The following is a 23,370-nucleotide window of genomic DNA, read 5'->3' on the forward strand; positions in this document are numbered from 1 at the left end:
ATAATAAAATATTAATTAATTTTGTTAACTACAACTAATTTGTAATTAATTAATTCATCTCTATTATCATATAATCGCATATTTGGCCTGAAGAACAAATTTCTTCTTAAATATGTCTTTAAACTATTTTTCCCTTCATATCAACTCTTACGTCGAATAATGTTGATAGAGCCACTATGGGGACCTATTGACCTATAATTCCAAGCTCCAATAAATTTGAGATTATTAATTAAACTCTTTAATTAAATAATATTAATTTATTAATCTCATGATTATTCCACTATAAATATGAGACTGTACTCTTGTAATTATAGACATTTCATTTACTGAGTACTTTATAATTATAAAACGTCCATTGTTTTAATCATGCATACAAATTGACCATCTAATCATGGTTCATAATTAATCGGGAATAAAATTACTATTTTACCATTTTAATTATCTCTTGTTTCCTTAAGTACCATTGACTTTACTAGTGAAAGGTAATTCATAACTAAATTATGAATTTGAGCTCAATAACCTTTCAGTCCCAAAAGTCAACCCTTAAGAGAACCATCATTCAATTTCTTGCGAGAAGGCATAGATTCCATATCTATATACTATGTCCCCAGCCATCTACATTAATGAGTTCCCAAAACAAAAGTTTCTAGCCTGATCATTCTGACAGACCCTAACGAGTGAATCAAAAAATTCATATAACATAAACAGGAGTTCATAGTAACTTCAGAATTAAGATCTATTTGTATATGATCATCAGTTGATATATTTAATTAATACTTCGAAACAGTATTTAACTAAGTATTAATAAACATATCTGGTCAAATTCTATATATTCTCTAATATATAAAGCACATCCACTAAAGTGTCCTACCACACAAGTGATCCGGATCTAGATCACATGTATTCATAATACTAGTGGATCGTACTTGCAATAATTAATCTAAAGATTCCATAACTTTATTTTACTGCGAACTATTCAAGTTCATTTATCTCACACAATCCTCTCGTACCAATACGTGTTCGAGATCACATATATGAATTTAGGAATTTTTCTGATATTTACATAATATTATCATAGAATAATATAGTCCATAAAATATATGCATAACAAATTCAATTCATTTATTTATTTCATAAAACAATGTCTACTACATATGCTTACAGGGCACAATTCCCAACAGTTGTGCCTTCTTTAAGTTTGCGTCGTTCACCTCGAAGTCCAACAGTACCTGTTAACAATGCAGGACCTAACATTAAGGTATTTTGGTTTCTTTATTTTGATTGGTTTTAATTTTGATTTGTATTTTTTTTCTGTGTTTTGGTTTGGTTATTAGTTTGTTTTTTGTTAATTGGTGTTGTTCTCAAATATTTTTTTCTTTTGTATTCGTTATTTTTATTTTATGTTTATGTTTATCAAGAAGGTAATGTTGGTTCTTCATATGGTGGTTTGCGTTTGTCCCCTTGAGGTAAAGATTCATCAAGGATCAAGAGCACAGCTGCTGGGACAAAGCAAGATTTTGGGAGCAGAGTTAAGGTACCTAGTTACTTTTATATTGTTTTCCATGTTTACATGTATGTTTTTATTATATTTTTTTTATAAGTTCATAGTTTCTATGTGTTTGGTATTGCTTTTTTATGTGGTCCCTGGTTACTTTATATGGTTTAAGTGTATGATTATTTTTATTATGTTTAGTGTTTTGTAATGTGTTCTCATGTGGCCCCTAGTTACTTTTGAATTGATTTGCTTTTATTATTTTTTATTATTTTAATGTTAAGTAACCAAATTCTGTATGTTGTCCACTTTTCTTTTCATTTTTATATATTGTTTTGGCTTTTATAGGTACCGAGTTAGTTGTTGATGTTTAGTGTTTTATATTAGGTACCTAGTTACTTTTTTTTTTTTTTTGTCTTTATATTATTCACAGTTACTTTATTATGTTTAGTGTTTTGTAGTCTATTCTCATGTGGTCCCCTGGTTACCTTGAATTGCTTTGCTTTTATTGTTTGTCTTATTTCAATATCAAGTAACTAGTTACTTTGTGTTGTCCACTGTATACTTTGTTGTGTTTATTTTTTATCTTCATAGGTATATATTTACTTAATAATGTTTATCATTTTTTTTAGGTTTGTGGTGTGTTCTCATGTGGTCCATGGCTACTTTTATTTGCTTTGCTTTTATTATTTTTTATTTTTTTAATGTTAAGTAACCAAGTACTGAATGTTGTTCTTTTTTTTTTTTAGTTATGGCTTTTGTAGGTACCCAGTTAGTTGATGATGTATTCTATTTTTTTATAGGTACCTAGTTACTTTGTTGTATTTTCATATTTTCTGCCCTTATATTTGATAGTTTCTCTTTTATGTTTAGTGTTTTGTAGTGTGTTCTCATGTGGTCGCTGGTTTTGTTGAATTTCTTTGCTTTTATTGTATGTGTTATTTCAATATTAAGTAACCATTTTCTTTGTGTTGTTCCCTGTTTATATTTTTTGTATTTATTTTTTTTATCTTCATAGGCAGGTAGTTACTTAATAATGTTTAGTGTTATTCTTTTAGGTTTGTAGTTGCTTTGAAATGGTTTTTGCTGTTTTTCTTATGCTTTTTCAATGTTAAGTAACCAATGTGTAACAAGTTACCATGTTTTTTTGTAGGATGCTCATTTTAGAATTAAACCTGAGAGGCGTTTTGGTAGTAAAGTCCAACAGTGGAATAAGCCTTCTGTTATTAGTGAGATTAAGGCAATTTTAAGTTCGAAACAAAAAGCAATGTTTCGAAGAACCCCATTTGGTCACTTTATGGATATGCCTGATATTACATTTTAGGCGCAGTTATTTCATAGTGTTTTGCTTAGGGAGGTTCATCAAAAAAATGAATATTCCGAGTTTTGGTTTAAATTGGGTGGCAAATTAGTTAGGTTCTCAATCAATGAGTTTGCCCTCATTACTAGTTTGAAATGTGTGGGCAGTGTTGACTTTAGCATGTTCAAAGAGGCTAATTTAGGGCTTAGGAAATCTCTTTTTCCGTTGTACGAAGGTAAACCTAGGAAGGAAGAAAAACATAGGAAAGAAGAGGTTGCATGTGCGTTTAATGATAAAGATTTGAAGAAGAAAGGTGAAGAGGTTGTCGTTAAGTTGCCTATTGTTCATTTGTTAGCCAGTTTTTTGTTTGGGACACAAACTGAGACTCGTGTTGACAACTCCTTCTTTGCCATGGTTGATACTGATTTTGCTGAGATGAAGAAGTTTGCTTTTGGGAAAGTGTTGTGGCAAGGAACTAGGTGTGTCATGCGAGTAGTATTGAAAGATAGGAACGCCATGTATGATTATGTTCCTAGGAAGGCAGATGGGTCACGTGATAACCATAGTTATAAGTGTTATGGTTTCCCTAGTGCTTTCCTTATATGGATATATGAGACCATTCCTTCTTGTTCTCAAGCATTGTGTAGAATGGTTAATTTTTTGTTTCCAAGTATTCTGAATTGGACAAGCAGGGGAAGTGTGTCATACTAGTATTTGGTTGATAAAGTTCTTTTGGAGGAAGAGGTAATGATTTTGTTTTATTTTATATTTTTTTTTGGTTTTTTTGTCTTTCAATTCTATTTTTATTATGTTTGTTTTATATTTTAGGTAACTAGTTACTTATTACAACTATTTTTGTAGTTTGTTTAAAAATAAATTTTGATTCTTACAGTATGATGTTAATGTCATAATCCCTACCAATGAAGAAATGAAACTGCCTATACTAAGAGGGTTGTCTTTTGAGAGTAAGTTTTTGCCAATAGATCCACCTGATGATGATAATCCATCAAACATGCGTGAGGATCTTATTGTCATTGAATTAAAATTGGTTGAAGTGCACGATTCCCAGAAGTGTAAATTGCTTGCAATTTCTAAATTGAAGAAATCTTTCGCAGCTGATTTTGCTTCTGTTATATCTTTGTTGGGTGGCATTAAGGCATCTATGGCTGCTGGTAATGATAATGTTGGTGGAGAGTTTGAAGATCCTATGCATGCTAAGGCTTCTTCTGAGGTAACTGGTTACTATTATTTGTGTGTTTCCTTTTATTATGTCTAATTTGGTTCTAATTTTTGTAAAAATTGCTAGTTTTTGTATTTTTAGGATTTTTTTTTATGACCATTCTTCTAGGGGTTACCAAAATGTTGATATTGGTGAGGAGTTGGGGGCTGATTTGGAGCATTCTGTTCAGATTGCTTCACAATTTATTAGTACTGATAAAGTAAGTTTTTCTTTCCTTTTATTTGTTTAAGCAATTGGTTTTTTCCCCTTGTTTTATTGTTTGTAATGAAGTATTGGTTATACATATTTATTTCCTTTTAGGAGCCAATTAAAGTTGACTCAATTGTATGCTCAAGTCCTCGAACTCCAACATTTCATGTCTCTAATGTAATATGGAGAGTTATTAATGAATCGATTGAGAGGCCTCTTAAAGAGAGTAGTTGTTTGGAGGATAAAAGTAAGTGGTCGATTGTGTTGTATGATGATGCACAAGTTGTTGATAATGGATTGATTTTGGGAAAGAAAAGGCAAGCGAAGCCAAGCGCTGTAGTAAAGTCTCCTTTCTTAACAAATTTTGGATCTTTTGAAGTCGGAGTGAAAACAAAAAAGAAATAGGACAATATTGGATAATATTTGTCCATTTTCCAATGAACTTGGTGATTATCACACTAAAGAACAACTATCTGAGTTTGACTTTTGGATTAAACGTGATTTGAAGAAAAGGAACAAGTATGTATAACCATTAATTGTTTTTAAGTTTTTTATGCGTAATATGTTTGTTTAATTTGTTAACTTTTTTATTTTGTGTTTTAATGTACTGTTCAGGTTCAAGAAATATGATGATAATTCCGTGGAGCCACCAATTAACTTCACTTTTGTCCTTAAACCTGAGAGACTTTGTTTCATAGCCTTTATTTCTCTGGGCAATTCATTGATTCATCAGTGAGATTCTTCCTTTTATTTTATCTATTTTTTTCATGTTGGACTTATTTTTTTGTTTTAAAATGTAATAAGTCTACTGATCTATTTATGCTATATATTATGATGTTATTGGGTAACCAGTTCCCTTACTATTTGCTTTGTTGTAGTTCATTGGGTAACTGGTTACCCAAGCTTTTGTAACTGTTTTGTGTTGATGATGGTAACCAATTACCCTTGTGTAAAAATGTTTTCTTGTCTGTTATAGTTGCTTGGTATCTATATATATCATCTTATAAGCATGTATTTTTTTATTATGCAGCATATTGATGCGATGATGTATTACTTGAGGAGAAATGTTAAATTGTCTAAAGATTTGAAGAGGATAGTATCTACAACTGACACATGTTTTGGGCAAAACATAGTGTTTATGTATGAAGATTTTAAGAAAAAAGGTAGTGGTGCATTTAAAGTAGATGGGAGTTGTGTTGCTTTGAAGATAATGAAGGGGGGATCCATGTTTTGTGCAACTCATTGGAATTTGCTTGATGATGTTGTCATGCCTGTTAATGTGAAGGCTTTTATGCACTGGATTGTGTTGCACTTTAATATACAGCAGAGATCACTTACGGTGTATGATTCAATGTCTGGTGCAAAGCATGAAAATCAGACTTTACTTGTCGTTGAGGCATTTGCTATTTTGATTCCTCCTCTATTGGAGAAGATTGGTTTCTATGATCGTCAAGATATTAATATTGATGTTAGTACGTATGATGTGGCAAAGAATGAGGCTTTGAAGTTGAGCATTGCTAGAGGCATTCCTCAACAAATTGATTGGTTAGTTTGTTTATATGATTTTAGTTTTTTTTCTTTGTGTTCTTTTTGTTTATATGTTCTTAGTTGTTTTTTTTTTGTTTACCTGTTTCCATTATGCAACGATTGTGGGGTGTTTTCTACTGATTTTTCCGAGCAAATAATACTTAGGAAGGAGAATGAGATGCCTAAACATACTGATGTTCGTCTCCTTTGCGAAGACATTGTTGTCAAATTGTACTATCATGGAAAGAATAAAGAACTTGAGGAATACTTAACTAGCGATGAGTTCAATGAAAGGCCTTTGGAGAGGAGACATAAGAGAATGAAAATTGCTTCATAGGCTTTTAGTGATATTATGTTTCTTTTGCTTTTTTTATTGGGGCATGGTATAAAATGACCCTTGATGTTGTGTGAAAGTAAGTAAATGTCCATGTTTTTAATTTTGTAGTAAAATAGCCTAATCATCTATTTAATATCACATATTACCAAATACACCATTTAACAAATTACTATTTTATTCTAAATATTTTAATATTATGGTATATGTATATTAGTTTTGTTTAATTAGTTTTTATTTTAAAGTTATTTTGATTTTTTTTCATTTTTTATGGGTTGTTGAATGATATACCATACCACAAAATATATATACTGAGTTGAAAAATAATATACCATCAAAACTTACAAAATTATTACTCAAAAATGTATATACTATGCTAACAAAGTTATATACTACCATTAAAATGTATATACCATGATACAAAATTATATACTACCACTTTGTATAATAAAATAGAAATTAAATATCACAAAAAAAAATTATATACCATACCACAAAAAATATATACACTAATTGGAAAATAATATACCAACAACCTATAAAAAACTTAAAAAATCAATATAACTTTAAAATAAAAACTAATTAAACAAAACTAATATACATATACCACTATATTAAAGTCATACAATCCTAAATAAATAAATAAATTATAAAAAAGGGCAATTTAGATAATCAACAATGTAAAAGGGTCATTTATCTACAATTTTAAAAATGAAGACATTAGCTTCTTGATGGCTTTATTTTGGGTCATTTCCTATAATTTCTCTTTTTTATTTGCTATAACAGTAATTAAATGATGGATCAATTTCTAGTTTTATAGTTAGTTATTTTAAATTTTTGTTTATGTAAAACATTGGGATTCTTAAGGTCATTATATATATATATATCAGTATAGCCTTAATTCATTTGATGTTTTATTTTTATTTTTTTTTGTTCATTATTTCTTTAATTCAGTTATTAATATATATTGTATATAACATTTTAAAGCAGGTAGTTAGTATTCCATTTTTTTTATTTCTTTTCTTTGTTTTATGGAATTATTTGAGGGTAACCAGTTCACAGATTGGATGTTTAGTTAATTCTCCAGGTGTAAGTGGTGGGAAGAATGATTTAGAAGGTAACCGGTATCCACGTTGTTTCTTTGCTAACATACCAAGGGTAACTGGTTACTTAAATATTTTTTCCCCCCATTGGTTTGTTGTTTTTTATTTCAATTATTAATATATATTTTATATAACACTTTAAAGCAGGTAGCTAGTTTTCTATTTGTTTTCGTATTTTTTTACAATGTTTTATGGAATTATTTGAGGGTAACTAGTTCCCAGTTGGTTTGTTTAACTAATTTTCCCGATGTTATTCGGGCAAGAATGATTTTGAGGGTCACTAAGTACTTAGGTTGTTTCTTTCATAATATATCGAGGGAACTGGTTACTTAAGTGTTTTTTAGATTTTTCCACTAAGTTTGTCTTATTATAGTAATGCAACCAATTTATTAAGTTAATATTAAAGTAACTTTATTATTATATAAAGAAGAGTTTGTGATAGAAGAAAGTAAATGTTTTAATTTTTTTTTTTTGGCTTTTAGATTGTTATACTGGGTAATTTATCTTGTATTGTAATATCAGGGTAACCAGTTACCTATATCATTGTTTTGTTGTTACTTTTGGGTAACTTGTTACGTTCATGCATTACTACAAAAAAGGGCAATTGTGTCTGTCAAACGCGTTAGTCAATGCAGTTGACTGACGTTGTTGTCCAAGAATTAGCATTTGTGGCAGTTGGACACTGCCACAAATGAGGGTCCAATTGTGTCATAACTTACACTGACGCTGTTTAATGGGACCGTTTGTGTCAGTGGGGCACTGACGCAAACGGGTCGTTAACGGCGTCAGTGGCCCACTGACGGTAACAGAGTGTTTGCGTCAGTGGGGCACTGACGCAAACGGCAAAGTAAAACGTGCGTTTTACATTGCCGTTTGCATCAGTGCCCCACTGACGCAAACGTTCTGTTACCGTTAGTGGGCCACTGATGCAACTGGGCCTCATTTTCAAATAAACCCTCATCGTCCCAAGCCGAGCCCCATTTCACTCAAAATTTCAGAACCGTTTCCTTCACAAACCAGTGGCACCCAACCGAAGTTCTACTCATTTAGGTACGTTTTTAGCCTTTTTTTTCAATTTTAATGTCAAAAATAATGATTTATATATGTTTATGAAACTTATATATAGTTTTTTTTTTAATTTTTTGTATAGATTTTGTTTTTTGAAGATTTTAGTTTGAAAGCCGATAATCTTTATTGGTTTTTTGGGGTTTTCTACTTCAAGAACCCACATTGCTCAATTACCACAAGTAAGTGTAATTTTATTAATGTTTATGATTTAAATTTAATTTTTGTGATTTTTTTTTATAAATTGACTATATTTCAGATTTTTAATTTTTAGATAGTTTTATATTAATGATTATGAAATTGTTTTAGGTTTAAACTTTGCATTTTAATATTTTCTTTTTTTAGAATTTTTTTATTATAATTTTTTTTATTTTTTATTAACTTTTTTTTTAAATTTAATTAAATTTCGAATTTACTTCTGTAAATGAGTATATATATATATATTAATGTTTGTCAATTAAGTAATCCACGAACTTAATTATTAATGTTTGTTGCTTTGTTTGTTTGTTTTTTTGTTGTGTGAAGTTTGACAATGGATAGAGATTGGATGTCAGTGGATAGGTTATCCATGAAATATAGGAATGGAATTGAGTTTTTCTTGGAATTTTGTGCAAGAAATACTCAATCTCCTAATAGTATTCCTTGTCCATGTGTTAAGCGTGGTAACGTTGTGAGGATGCCAATTTTTAAAATAAAAGACCATTTATTTAGGAATAGAATAGACAAAAGTTATAAAGTATAGTTTTTGCACGGTGAAAGAATGAAAGTCACTGATGAGGGACCATCTAAGAATAATAAGTATTTTGATGTTGATTATGAAGTTGATGATATTGTAGAGATGATTGATGATGCACAATATGAATCACATGTGGATCCAATTAAATTTCAGTCAATCTTAGAAGATGCTGAGAAACCTATTTTCCCTAATTGTACAAGGTTCACTAAATTATCAGCATTGCTTAGGTTGTATAACTTAAAAGCCAAACATGGGTGGAGTGATAAGGGAATGACAGAGTTGTTAACATTTTTAGGAGAATTATTACCCGAAGGTAATGAAATGTCGTCTTCATTTTATGAAGCGAAGAAAACATTGCGTTCATTAGGCATGCAATATGAAAAAATACATGCTTGTCCTAACGATTGCATCTTATATCGAAAGAGATTTGTTGATGCAATTGCATGTCCGACATGTGGCGAGTCTAGATGGCAAAAGAAAAAAAATTCAGATGTAGTTAGAAAAGGTGTCCCTGCAAAGGTTTTATGGTATCTACCATCGATACCTCGTTTGGTTAGGTTGTACTGAAATGATGATCACGCTAAAAATTTAATTTGGCATGCTAAAGATAGAGTAAAGGATGGAAAGCTAAGACATCCAGCTGACTCGCCAGCTTGGAAAACAGTAGATGTTAAATGGCCGGAATTTGGGAATGAACCGAGGAATATTCGTTTGGGTCTTTCTGCTGACGGAATTAATCCACACAATCCCCTTAGTAGTAAATATAGTTGTTGGCATGTAATGCTAGTCATCTATAATCTACCTCCATGGTTGTGTATGAAGAAGAAGTTCACCATGTTGACTTTGTTGATATCTGGTCCTAAACAACCTGGAAATGATATTGATGTATACCTAGCTCCTTTAATTGATGATTTGAGCACATTGTGGTATGAGGGGGTTAATGCTTATGATGCTTATAAGAAAGAAAATTGTAATCTTAATGCAGTGTTGTTGTGGACTATTAATGATTTTCTAGCCTTAGGTAATCTTTCTGGATTTAGTGTGAAAGGGTACAAAGCATGTCCCATTTGTGAAGAAGGGACTCATTCTGAATATTTAAAACATTCTAGAAAGATTTGTTATATGGGACACCGAAAGTTCTTATTCGAAAAACATAAATTTCGAAGCTTGATAGATGCCTTTAATGGTAAACCTGAATTTGGAAAGGCTCCACCACCTTTACTTGGAGGACAATTGTTAACAAAGTTGAACAAAGTCTAATGCAAGTTCAGAAAACCTAGAAATTTTACAAATAAGACAAAAAATGTTAGACGTGAAAAAACAAAGGAGGTTGTAGATGGTGCGACAGGTTGTTAGAAGAAGAAATCTATTTTTTTTAGCTTGAGTATTGGGACCATTTGGTTTTGCGGCACAACTTGGATGTAATGCACATTGACAAAAACGTGTCAGATAGCTTAATTAGTACATTGCTGAATATTCCTGGTCGGAGTAAGGATGGAATCAAAGCTCGGTTGGATTTAAAAGTAATGGGTATACTCAGTAAGTTACAACCAGAGTTTGGTGAGAGACGAACCTATTTATCGCCTGCGTGTTATACCCTGTCTAAAGAAGAAAAACGAATTGTATGTCATTCTTTGTCGAATGTGAAAGTACCGGAAGGTTATTCTTCAAATATTTCTTCTCTGGTAGATATGAGAATTTTGAATTTAGTTGGAATGAAGTCTCATGACCATCATACACTACTTGAACATCTTCTACCGGTAGCTATCCGTTATGTGTTACCCAAAAAAGTTCGATATGCAATTAACAAACTATGATTTTTCTTTAAATCTATTTGTTGTAAAGTGGTAGATGTGTCGAAGTTGGACAATCTTCAAACAAATATTGTGATAACTATGTGTGAGTTGGAGCAGTGTTTCCCACCTTCATTTTTTGACATAATTGTTCATTTAATAGTTCATTTGGTGAGAGAAGTAAAATTGTGTGGACCAGTATACTTGAGATGGATGTACCCATTTGAACGGTATATGAAGGTTTTAAAAGGTTATGTTAGAAATAAAAGTAGACCTGAGGGTTGCATAGTTGAATCCTACATCGTTGAAGAAGCAATTGAGCTCTGCTCAGAATACTTATCAGGTGTTGCGAGCATTGGACTGTGTTTTTCTAAAAATGAGTTTGAAATAAGTAAAGGTGGTAGAGGTGGTGTTGTTTCTGAAGTAAATAAATCCGATATAGATGAAGCACATCGCCTAGTCTTACAAAATATTGATGATGTTCAACCATACATCGAGTAAGTTCTTGTACATATGCATGATCAATCTTATTTTTCTCTTTCATTACATTGACAATGATATAAATGATTTTTCTTGAAGAGAACATTTTAATTGGATCAAGAATACTTATCCCAATAAGTCTTGGAATAAAAAATGGGTACAAGATGAACATTATCGAAATTTCAGCACTTGGTTCGAGAATGAGGTAAAATAATTTTGTGTTGTTCTTGTTTGAGTGTTATTTACGTATGTTAGCTTGTTAGAATTTAATATACTTTGTTTAATTTTATTGTATTCTAGGTTCTGAATAACACCACAAACAAAGTGTCTGAAACACTAAAATGGATAGCACGAGGTCCTTCAATGAGTGTAATTAAGTATCAATCCTATTATATTCACGGTATTCAATTCAACACCATAGAACGTGATAATATTAGAAAGACACAAAATAGTGGTGTTACTATTATCGCCCAGAATTTTCAAATATCTAGTTCCAAAGATAAAAATCCCATAAATTGTGATATGACATTTTATGGGGTGATCAAATAAATTTGGGAAACTATAAGTTGTGTCTTGGTTTGACACAAAATATAGTTGCAGAGGGGAAACTTTTAAGTACATGTTGCACAGAAATACATAACGTTCAACTGCCTCCTAGAAATTATCGTGTGAGAATTGAGGTAGCCATTCAAGAGAATGCTAGTTTACCATATCTGCTTACAATGGAAGGTTATACATTGGTTGGACAAGCAGTCGGGTACGATGTTGGATGACCACAACATTGGGTCCTTACTAATCAACAAACGAAAGAGCCACTTGCGCCCTCTACTCAACAGCCAAGACAATCAAAGAAAAGAATAGAGGCATTGACACAGGAGCCTACAGAAGTGCCTATGCCAAGAATTGTTAAGTGTTTGGTGAAGTTTACTGATAAATGGAAAGCTGACCACGTGGTAGAAATTCCAATTGTAGAAAGGGTATTTGGATTCCAAACTACTGCTATGTTAGGTAAAGATGAGATCCTCCACTTTTGCAACTATGAGATGATTGAGCAGACTAAACTAGCATTATATATGAGGTACAATAGTGTTTATAAACTTTTAGTTTATTTAGTGTAACTTGAAATTTAATAGTTTATTGACTTTTTTAATTATATGTAGCGTGCTCGATGATTTAGTGCAAACGAAGGGGTTGAACCACATGTACACTTTCATGCATCCTGCTTTAGTGTCCACTAATGCAGGAACCAATGAAATACGTGCTAAAAATCTTTTCGATCGGTTTCTCCAGATGGGGCTAGAGACACAGTTTCTAATTTGTCCTTGGAACAACAAGTAAGTCAATTTAATTTTATATTTATACATTTTGTTTATTGATAAATATCTTACGCAAGTTTTTTTATTGTAGCTATCATTGGATGTTAATATTAATTCAGCCACAAAGTCATTCGGTAGCTTTTTCGGATCCTGTTGTTGACCCTGATTTTGGTCAACGACACGGAGTCTAGGAAATGGCAGGAAAATGATATAGAGCTTGAAAATAATCTAATGGAAAGATAAAAAACACAGAGATTTATAGTGGTTCGGCCCCAGTGATTGGTAATGACCTACGTCCACTTGATACTATTATTAATATTGAGCTCCCAAGGTGTGATCAAAGAACTAGGGTTCCTGAGTTTCACGGACCTTAGAAGAAGAAAACAATACAACGATGGATAATGGTAATATAATTCTCCCCAAAAAAAATATTAATCCCCTTCCTTGAGCTATCTCTTGTGTATTTATAGGCTCAAGAAGAGTTACATGAATTAGGAAATAATATATATCCTTAATGATCGGATCTGCAGGTCATAATGAAGAGATATTCTTGAATATCATCACAGCTATACAGATCTTTACATAAATGAGTGAAATATACGACCAAGCTTGATGTCTTCGTGTAGAAATAATGCTGGTCGATAGGCGAGCCGTATCTCTGCTACGTGTCTGCCACGTGTCGAAAATCCTTGGCACGTCATCAGCAATTGATTTATGGATAAACATTTGCCCCCCAAGTTTATTTATTGCGACCAGCAATAAGTAAACTTAGGAAAATAACTTTTCGTATGCCCCACGAAATTTGTCAGAGCTCTCATGCGTTCTTGAAAATAGTGACCTAATCACGTCCAATCATGCCTTTTCAGTTTTCAAGAAACCATTCTTACGGCTGTTACACTCCCCCATGCCTTGAAAAAGGTAACTCATGATTACCCCTTTTCGGCACACCTCAATTCTATAAATAATCCCACATTCTTCTTTTAACTCTTTACACGCCATCTTTTTGCCAAGAACTCTCAAGAACTATATTCCAGAGCCCAGGACTTTAAAGTTTTCAGACGCTTTGCCGAGAATCTCTCACCTGCAAACCCAAAGCTTCTCCTTTTCGGGATCTCCAATCTTCATTCAGGTAAATTTTCTTCGACGTTTAACCCTTTGAGATGCCATGCATGCTGCTTCTGTGCTCTGAAACTTTTTGTGTTCTTGGGTAGAAATTTGTGAAGATTTTGCATATACCGTTTGATGCTTGATAAGGTAGTGTACTTTTGCTCTATATAAGTTAGGAATCAGTTTGATAGTTAGGATCATGGGTTTAGGGCGTAAAATTGAAGTAAAAATTCGATTTCTAAGCTAGCTGAAAAACTGGGTTTTTCCCGCCCCTTTGGAGTTGAAAAAGCTTTTTTCAGAAATACTTTTTACTTTCACTTTTTGATCCGTTTTTCAAACTGCTGGCATAAAACTTAGTGTTTCAGTTAGAATGCTGCTGGTCGATAGACGCGAGCAACGTTATTCCAACTTTCAACATAAGCTCCCAGGTTATGCGTCTTATCTCCTCCTTTGTCTGTTTGTAGTTTATATGCAAGACCCATGGGGAGGAGAAAGACCCATCGACGACGATCTGCTAGCTTAACTGCTCGAGGACGAAGAACAACCCTCGACATTGATACCCGATATTCCCTTTTCTTGTATTAATCCAAACACTTCCCCAGTCTTGACTCGAAACATGGCTCGCACCAAAACCAAGGCCCAGAAAAGAAAAACCTCCGATACTTCTCATCAGTCTGCTGCAACAGCTGATGCTCCCTCGACCAGTGGTCGAGAAGAAAATGTTCCCGATCTAAACATCCAAAGACATGCCCGCCCTCGACACGTTATTCAGCCAGATGTCGAGTGGCATGTAGTCTCTAAAAGTAGGGTGACAGTCAGAATGATCGCCAACTCCTTAAGGAAATACAGTTTGCCAGGGGTGACCCTAGTCAAGCCCAACCCAGACCAAAGGGCTAATCTGCCTGGAGGCGCCTATAGCGCCTGGTCGCAGTTTCATATTGAGGCAGGGGCCACCTTGCCTCTTCACCCATTCTTTCAGGGGGTGGCCAACTATTTTGGAGTTTCCACCTTTCAAATAACCCCAAATGGATATAGGATGCTTGTTGCACTCTATATCCTGTACAGCCAAAAAAAATGGCGTGTCATCGCCTCATCAGGTCAACTACCTGTTCGACCTCAAATCTAACCCCAACCATGAAGGAACGGGGTTCTTCCACCTTTGTCATCAGGAAACTGGGCGCACTTTCCTGACTGACATGACCCATATCTCAAACGTGGGGAGGTACTACCAAGAGTACTTCCTTACGGCTGACCTGGTCACGGACAACCTGGCTTTCGCGCGAGGAGGTAAAACTTTCGTATCACTGGTTGACTTCTTCACTTAGTGTTTTCCTACACAATGTCTTAAACTTTTGATGTCTTCCAAGCCTGTGGCTGTGACCAAACCCAACTCCAGGAATGGTTCAAGATCGGTACTCTTAGCCAGCATGTCAAATGCTGAGAAGAGTGTCAAGAATCTGGTTACAGAGGCTAACCTTAGGTTGGTTGGCCTCTGGGCCCCTCAATCAGATACGAGGGGGCCTTCGGCAGGGAGTGCTCGCGCCGAAGAGGAACCCGAGCAGCAATCTCAAGCGTCTCCTCCGCGGAGGAGATCGACTGGGGTCGCGATCAAGGAACCTGCTAGCACTCCTCGAGCAGAGAGGCCCTCGGTCCCCTTAGGGAAAGGAAAGCAGAAGGCCACCGAGCCTGCCGACATCTCTGACAACTCGTCGGATGACAACGGTATAGTAATTTCGCTTTTAAACAATTTTCCAATTCCCTGTCATCTATTCAACGAGGACGGCAATTTTAAATATGCTCCACAATTAGGGCCAGACTTCTTCGTGTCAAAGAATGAGTGTAAGACTAATAGAGACTGTAGTGTAGCGACCAGTAATAATAGCTCGGGTATTAGACTTTGCAATCCTTTTTTGTTTTCTTCTTCTGATGTAATGTGTTTGGCTATTCATGCTATCTCATTGTTTAACTTTGTTCTTATTTTTCAGGCATGGACTCCACCAACATGTTCGACCTTTACAACACCGCAGAGGCTGCTGCTACCCCTCCAAGCAAGGAGAAAACCAGTAAGAGACATACTGGGGAGAGCAGCAAAGAGCCTCAGGCGAAGAAGGCCCGGAATGCAGGCCCTTCAGAGGACGGGCCCTCTGCCACCACGACTCCGCCTTCCCCCCGCGAGCAGCAGACTCCATCCACTGCGGCCGGGTCGACTCCTTCTCCCGATGCCACATCTAACCAACCTCAGCAGGAGGACCCTGCCTCAACTGGGAACTTGATGGTTGGTCACGCCTTTAAGCTGATCAAGGAAAGGTCACCAAAATTGTGAAGTACGAACACTGCCGAGAGGCAATGGTGGCAACGGAGACAATGGGCGTTGACCCAATTCTGAACCGAGCCCTGAATGAGTTCACTAGTGTAAGTTGTCTCCTTTTGTGAAATCAGGTCTTCGGTAATTTACTATTTGTTTAATTTTTGTTTTGAATGCAGGCCATGCTAACCCTTACTGCCGGCTGCATCCGCCTGGGTGCTGTCACCGAGTAGCCCAAGACCTCGAATCAATGGCACGAGGACGAAGTCAAAGCTGTTGAGGCCAGACATGCTGATCAGCTAGCGGCAGTGACTGCGGAAAAGGCCCAACTGGCTAAGGAGTTGGAGGAGAAGTTGAAGTCTCTGGAAAAAGCTCGCGAGCTGAGGGACCAATACAAGGAGTCCAACCGCTCTAACTATAAAGTGGCTAAGTAGCTCGAGCTAGACTTGATCGCGAGCAGGCTAGAAACCATAGACTTGGAGGACCGAGTTAAGGACTTGGAGAAGACTAACGGTGCCAACTTAGAGAGGTATAAAAATGCCACCCTGAGGTGCTTCTATGATTTCTGGAAGCACAATCAGGGTGCCAATTTTGACTATCTTCCTAAGAACGCGAGGGAAGCTGAGCTGGCTCGCTGCGCGGCTCAACTGGCTGAAGAAGAAGGATCGAGGGTCCATGCTTCCCCCGAAATCTCGCTGGCCGCCGGGATGGAGGGTGCAGACAATGAAGCTGTCGACCAGAACCTTCCCCAGGATCCTCCAGCTCCTCAAGCTCCTTAGTTTTTTCTTTTATATTTCTTTTTTAATTACACGACCTACGGGTCATGATGTAAAGACAATACAATTTTTCTTTGGTTTACTACACAGGCAGCTTTTACTTTCATTTTGAACAATTACATCCAAGCAGTTACTGTCTTAGCAGTTACTTTCGCTTTGATATTACAATATATTTGCATATTATTATAACATCTAATTGTTCGCATGACCGAACTTAGCATAGCACTTTGGTTTGATTTAACAAAATATCACAATTTTGAAAAATACTCTAAGTGCCCTAGCATGCTTTCACTTATTTTACTCATGTGTTTACAAACCTTTTAACGATAATGCTTTGCTTACTTGTACCTTGTATGCCCCCCAAGTGGTCGGGGAGCCTTAGGTCCTCGGTCACTTGCCTTGACTAGAACCTGCCCGAACGTTACTGCTCGTAGCAATGCGATTAGAATTATAATACAGCAAACCAACACACGTAATGAGCAAATACTTGTAATAAATACAATAGTTGGCAAGAAATGACTGGCTGAACACAGTCCCTTTTATTCTTGTAGTAAATGGACTAAACATGTCTGTATGAGTGATCACAAAACTTGTAAAAAGTAAAATTTATACAAGACAATTCTTTAAGAAGAATTGTTCATTGATAATACTTACGCAAGTGTTCTCCATTCCAATATCGAGGAACGAGATCTCCGTTTAAGCGGGTAAGTTTATAAGTGCCTGGGTGAAGGACTTCATCAATCTGGTAAGGCCCTTCCCAATTTGGCTCGAGTACTCCAGTAGCTTTGTCGAGGGTGTTAAGAAAAACTCTTCAGAGCACAAGGTCTCCAACATTGAACTTTCTTTCTCGAACTTTGGAGTTGAAATACCGGGCGACCTTCTGCTGGTATGCAGCTACTCGGAGCTGGGCTTGTTCTCGCCTTTCATCAATTGAGTCCAAGGATTCCATCAGGAGCTGGCTATTAGAATCCTGGTCGTATGTTAATCTGCGGTGAGAGGGTGGATCTAACTCAACAGGCAACATGGCCTCATACCTGTATGCCAAGGAAAATGGGGTATTGTAATGACCCACTAATCTAGACTAATTGGACCATTATCGAAACTATACATAAAAACTTACATTTTACGAAAATACCATAATTTATTGAGTAACTTGAAAATAAGAGTTATTTACAAAGAAACAGAATACTAAGAAGGATTTTGGGATCCCATTGTCTTTAAAACAAAATAAGATTTAAAATAAAAGACATTACATAATAATGCGGAAAATACATGTAAAACCATAAAAAACATAAAAGGAGACTACATCCTCGAATCGATAACGCTCGGCCCCTTGACTCCATTCATCATCGATACACATCCTCCCAAGCATCACGAATCTTACCGCCTCTAAGCTTATTTTCCTGCACATAAACAGAAAGGAGTGAGCCTAATGCCCAGCAAGGAAAAACCTAACACATAGTCATATACACAATTTCATAAGAAAACATAAAGACCTAACATAATACATATAACATACACTTATTATAATGGCCATTATTACTTGGGGTCCCATAGACTAAACAAGCATATGCCCATGGGGTTAATGGGGTCCTACTAGCTAAGTAGGTCATATGCCCATAACCCATTTGGGGTCTTGTTAGTCATATGGGTCATATGCCCAAGCCTACATACACATATACATATCATAACACTTTTAATAACATAAACATATAGATAACATAAGCACATAACATATTAATTCTAGCCTATTTTCCTTACCAAAGTTACCGGGATAAAATGGACTGAGTTAGGACTTTTGGAACACTCCTAAAACCACAATGAACAAGGGTGAGTCTAAAGAAAGGAGATGAAATGAAAGAGAATAGGAAGACTAAACCATTAAACGAAAATATGCTTACCACCACTTAAGTGCTTAAGAACTTGGATTCCCTAACCAAAAATAAGAATAAGGTTAGGGGACTGAGTAGAAGGTTTTGAGAAAAGAAATAACATAGAATACAGAAAGGACTAGAGTTTTGGGTTTACCTCAAAGATTGCAAGATCAATCTAACATCCACCAAAATACTATAGCACTCACTTACTTCCCAAGTGTTTGATAAGCTTATGATGTTTAAGCTTATAGTTTTTCCCCAAACCAAGTGTTTACACTCTCTCACTCACTTAACACTAGCAGCCTCTGAACTTAGAGCAAATGGTGAATAATGGCTGGGTACTAGGTCCTATTTATAGAGTTTGGGAATGAAAATATCTTGATTTTACTTGAATAAAAATAATGGCTTTTTAGGTGAAAATCATTTGAATAATCTTTCAGCAGAGGCTGAAGACTCGTTCAGAAGATGCTGGACTGTTGAAGGAGTTTGAATGGCTGAAGGGAAAAGAATTCAAATGTATTTGAATTCATGCTGGTGGAGGCGATATATCGCCCCCCTATAGGCGATATATCTCCTGGACCTTTGTTCCCGAGGCGACCGTGCATCGATTCGTGTTTTCCGTATCTACGTGCTGCGACATATCGCCCCCTATAGCTGCGATATATCGGCATACGCTGAATATTTAAACACGAATTTACACATTTTTAGCTGAGTTTGAATGGAGTAAACAGCCTTGACTAAGCCCTCAACGTGCTCAAAGCTGCTGACTGACCCTATACATTCAAACTTTTACCCTTATTTAATTTAATCCTCAAAAATACTAAATCCTTAATTACCATTCAAAACATGTGCTTAAAATCCTATTGGTTGATGTCTAAACCTTATAATATAATAATATATTCCTTAATATCAGACACATTAATCAAACCTTAGGTTATACTTAATATTCTTAAACTATAGGTTAAACTTAGAAAATCTATAAGTACTACTATGAGTGTCCAAATAACTCCCGGTCTGAACCAAAAATCCAAAGTAACAATGATAACACTAAACATACTATAATACTACTAAATAATTAGCTAAGTAAAGTTCTTGGACTCTACAGGTATGACCTGTTGCTGTTCGGTGGGAAGTTCTATACGACCAGAGGACTTCAGGCGACCATTCTGGCCATGTTCCCTTAGCTTCTTCAAGTATTTTCTTCAGTGTATCCTTCGGCGTTTTGTTATCTGCCTCGACTTGCCCATTCGCCTGGGGATGAGCGACTGAAGAAAAGCCTTTAATAATGTCATGATGTTTGCAGAAATCTGTTAATAGATCACTGTCGAACTGGGTGCCATTATCTGAGACTATCTTCTTTGGCAATCCATAGCGACAGATGATGTTTTTGACCACAAAGTAAAGCACTTTCTTCATCGTTATGGTCGCGAGTGGCTCAGCTTCGGCCCATTTGGTGAAGTAGTCGACGGCAACCACTGCGTACTTTACACCACCTTTCCCCGTAGGCAAAGATCTGATTAGATCTATTCCCCAAACCGCAAAGGGCCATGGAATCTGCATCTGTTTTAACTCATTGGGAGCTGCTCGTGGGATCTTAGAAAACCTTTGACACTTGTCACATTTTCGCACGAACTCCATGGAGTCTTCATTCATTGTTGGCCAGAAATATTCCTGCCTTAGGATCTTTTTTCGACAGGCTTTGTTCAGATAGGCGACCATCTTTAATCCTCGCGCTTGATACTCTCCCAAGATCTGATTCACGACTAGCTGAGAATCACTATAAATGTCAAGCGCTTTTATGTTCATATCCTTGGCTAACCGCAGTCCAGCGAGCAGTGCTTCATATTCAGCCTCATTGTTAGAGGCAATGAAGTCAAATCTTAATTGCACAGTGAAATCGATGCCTTTCCGGCGTTATCAATATCACTCCTGCTCCTGCGTGGGATTCATTAGATGATCCATTAGTGAACAATTTCCATGAGGGTGCTTGGATTTGACATTCAGGCTCGCTAAGCTCCTCGATCTGCTTGCCACCTGTGGGCTCTGTGAACTCAGCGATGAAATCACCTAAGGCTTGTCCCTTTATCGCTGCTCGCTGCAGGTAAGATATGTCAAACTGCCCGAGCTCGACTGCCTACTTTAGTAATCTTCCGGCAACCTCTGGCTTTTGCAGAACTTGCCGAAGAGGCTGGTCGGTCAATATCGTAATCGGATGGGCTTGGAAGTAAGGCTGCAGCTTCCTAGAGGCCAATACTAAGCAGTAGGCTAACCTTTCAATGGGGGGATATCTCAATTCTGCTCTGATCAGCCTTTTACTTACGTAATAGACAACCTTCTGCACACCTTCTTCTTCTCTCACCAGAACAGCACTAGCAGCGTAATCTGTGATTGCCAGGTAGATGAACAAAGTCTCTTTATCGACCGGCTTCGACAGAATGGGTGGCTGCGCCATATGCGATTTCAATGCTTGAAAGGCCTGTTCGCACTCATCTGTCCATTCAAATTTCTTGCTGCCTCTGAGTAGATTGAAAAATAGGACACATTTGTCCGTTGATTTTGAAATAAATCTACTAAGGGCGGCAATTCTCCCTGTCAGACTTTGGACATCCTTAACCTTCACTGGCGACTTCATCTCGATCAGGGCTTTTATCTTCTCGGGATTAGCTTTAATTCCTCTTGAGTTAACTATGAATCCCAAGAACTTCCCTAATCCAACTCTGAAGGAACATTTACGAGGATTCAGCTTCATCCTATATTTATTAAGGATGTTGAAGCATTCCTGCAAATCCCTTACATGTCCTTCTGCCTTCTTCGACTTAACCAGCATGTCGTCGATGTAAACCTCCATGTTTTCCCCGATCAGCTCCTTAAATATGTGGTTGACGAGTCTCTGGTAAGTCGCACCAGCGTTTTTCAAACCAAAGGGCATCACCTTGTAACAGTAGAGCCCTGTATCGGTTCGAAAGCTAGTGTGATCCTCATCAGGGGGATGCATACTAATCTGATTATACCCAGAGTATGCATCCATGAATGGGAGGATCTCGTGTCCTGCAGTGGCATCGACCAACTGGTCGATCCTCAGGAGTGGGAAACAGTCTTTGGGGCAGGCTTTATTGAGATCTGTAAAATCCACGCACGTACGCCACTTGCCATTCGGCTTGGGCACGAGTACGGGATTGGAGACCCATGATGGATAAAACGACACCCTGGTGAACCCATTCTCCTTCAGCTTCTCGACTTCTTCCTTCAAAGCTTTCGATCGGTCTTTGTCGAGCAGCCTTCTTTTCTGCTGCACAGGTGGAAAGCTTTTGTCAATGTTCAGGACATGGCTGATGATTGCAGGATCTATCCCAACCATGTCTTTATGCGACTAGGCAAAGACGTCCTGGTTCCTTTTTAAGAACTCCACCAGTGTTTGTTTTGTTGTTGTCTCTAAGTTTTTACCGACTTTCACAACTCTGGTCGGATTTCCCTCATCGAGTTAGACTTCTTCTAGGTCCTCGATGGGACCCACTTCTTCTTTGAAATCCCCAAAGCGAGGATCTAAGTCTCTATCCTCACTTTGGGCAACACCCTACTTGGTGAGATTATCACCTGAGCGAGCTTGAACATCGGATGCCATTTGCAACTCTTTTCCGGCGACATCTCTCGATACACCCTTTTTCGCCATGGTGATCGGGGCGTTGTAGCATTCTCTCGCCTCTCGCTGGTTTCCCAATACACATCCTACTCCTGCGTCTGTTGGGAATTTCATGGCGAGGTGCCATACAGAAATGACAGCTCGAAGGTCAACCAGAATAGGTCTCCCTATCATGGCATTATACACCGAAGGACAATCAACCACTATAAAAGTGGTGAGTAATGTCCTGTTACCAGGCGCGGTACCTGCTGTGACTGGGAGTCTAATTGACCCTACTGGGGCGAGCCCTTCTCCGGAAAAACCATAAATGGTTTGGTTGCATGGCTCTAGGTCCTTGATGGATAGTTTCATCCTTTCCAGCGAGGACTTATATAGGATGTTGACTGAACTTCCTATATTGACCAACACCCTTTTCACCATCATATTTACGATTTGGACATCCACGACCAGCGGATCGGAGTATGGGAATCCAACATGCTGGGCGTCGTCATCAGAGAAGGTGATCGGTTCCTCCTCTGTTCGAGCCTTTTTGGGTGCACGATCCTCAACACTCATCATCTCGATGTCCTGGTCGTGGCGTAGGGTTCGAGCATATCTTTCCCTCGCTTTTCCACTATCTCCTACAAGATGTGGGCCTCCGTAGATGGTGAGTAGGGTACCTGCCATGGGAGCTGGCTGTAAAGGTGGTGAGCGCTGGTGTGCAGGCGCCGACTTGTTGCCACCTTGAGCCTCTTGCTGAGAACCTCCTGCGGCTCGTACATATCTTCTTAAGTGTCCTTTTCTTATCAGGAACTCAATCTCGTCCTTCAGCTGGTTACACTCATTGGTGTCTTGCCCGTAATCGTTATGATAACGACAGAACTTTGTCGAATCTCTCTTGGAGATATCCTTTCTTATATGCGCGGGTCGTCAGTAGGGCACGCTCGAGCTGGTTGCTTGGAAAACCTCGGCTCGGCTTTCGACAAGGGCGGTGTAATTGGTGAATTTCGGTTCATACCGATTATTTTTGGGGTGCTTACTCTCGGAGGTCGAGGGTTCGCTATTCGCCCCCTTTCCACCATTTTTACCGTTGCCATTGCCATTGGGCTTAGAC

The sequence above is a fragment of the Humulus lupulus genome, chromosome 6 (genome assembly GCF_963169125.1).
Source record: "Humulus lupulus chromosome 6, drHumLupu1.1, whole genome shotgun sequence".
In the NCBI taxonomy this organism is placed as follows: domain Eukaryota; kingdom Viridiplantae; phylum Streptophyta; class Magnoliopsida; order Rosales; family Cannabaceae; genus Humulus; species Humulus lupulus.